Genomic DNA, 1,606 nt, shown 5'->3' with positions numbered 1-1,606 from the left:
GCAGTTGTCGTGGGATCGCGCAATTCGGACAGAGCTGCCCTCTTGTTACCCGTCTGCTGTAACAGAATAATGCGCGCTTCGGCGATGGGCAGCCAGCGTTCATATAGCTCTAGTACTATCGCCTTCGCTGCTACACGCGTAACGAGGGCTGTAGTACTAGCTAGTGCTAGCGTGCAACGGCCCGAATCGCTAGAAGGTGATGGGGCCTTGTTGGCGTACACGCCGTCATTGTGTTGCTTTCGCTAGAGTCGACAGACGCGTTTGTAAATAACTGGCGTAGTCGGTATCTGTCATGTGCGTGCGCGCGCGTCTCCCCGCAGCATCCGTGGCTGGCACTCCAGGCGTTATCGTCATGGCGACACGGCCCTCGTGCGCGGCGGTTTGAGAGAGTGTTGGGCCACAGTTGCATTGATGCCTATGTTGCTGTAGGCAGTAGGGGCCGACACGCGTAGCGTTGACGCCATGTTGTTGTAGACTAATAGGGGACAGCCCATCGCGTGACACCATGTTATATGCCGGTAGAGCCCAGCATGTAGCATCAACGCCATGTTTCTGTTAGCCGGTAGAGGTCAGCACCGTAGCATCAAACGCCATGTTTTCTGTAAAGCCGGTAAGCGGTCCTGCCACCGTAGCGTTGATGCGCACGTTGCTGTACGCCGGTAGAGGTCAGCACCGTAGCGTTGACGCCATGTTGTAAATAGCACGCAGATTAACACGATGCGCGTAACGTTGTTGTAACCTGTTGTAAGAAGCGCACGCTAACGCCGCCGCACTGTGCCACCAAACGATTAATATACGTGCTGATAATTACTGTATCGAAAACGATCAGGGCGACGGTAAACGTGCAAAATAGCGAGTTTGAATATTACGAGCCACGTGGCGGCGATTTTAGATAAATTTGGCTCATTAAATGCTGATCCGCCTGACAGTGCAAAGCAGTTGTACCCTCTGTTGCACCATTTCTATCAAGGGAAGCCGTGTGGCGCCCTCTTCAGTGTACATTTTGTAGCTGGTGAAAATGCAAATCTGTACAGATAGCGACTGCCAGATGAATTGGAATCTTTGTAATAAAGGTTTTGGTTTAGATTATTTTGCGATATTCATATTTTGTATAGACTTATTTTGTTGTTCTCATCACCTTTTAACAATGCATGCATTCACTCCACAAACACAATATAATAACACCCAGTTATCTTATATATAAATATATTTATTCGGGGTACCCACAGCTCTTGAAAATATATATTAACCTATTCCAAGTATTCGATAAAAATGTTAAATTTAATCCAAAATTCACATGTCATTATCTACAAATGTACTCTACCAAAAGTAGTTTGTGTTTTCCCTAATTTTTACGTGCAGGTGGTGTAGGGGTCTCATTTTAATTTATTACTACGTGATCATATTTTTGCTGCACAATTGTGTCAATTTGTGTGTAGGAGAATACCACACTGAGTACAATAAAAATTGTTATAATACATAGTCACGCATAAATCCCTGTCCATGCCACCCATGACTAAAAAGAAGGAAAACAACTAGTTTTAGCAGATACTGTTTGCTGTTAATTTTGGATTAAATTTAATATTATTTGTAAAGATCTTCGGGA

Source organism: Priapulus caudatus, unplaced genomic scaffold (assembly GCF_000485595.1).
Source record: "Priapulus caudatus unplaced genomic scaffold, Priapulus_caudatus-5.0.1 Scaffold815, whole genome shotgun sequence".
Classification (NCBI taxonomy): domain Eukaryota; kingdom Metazoa; phylum Priapulida; class Priapulimorpha; order Priapulimorphida; family Priapulidae; genus Priapulus; species Priapulus caudatus.
This window is presented reverse-complemented; position numbering follows the sequence as displayed.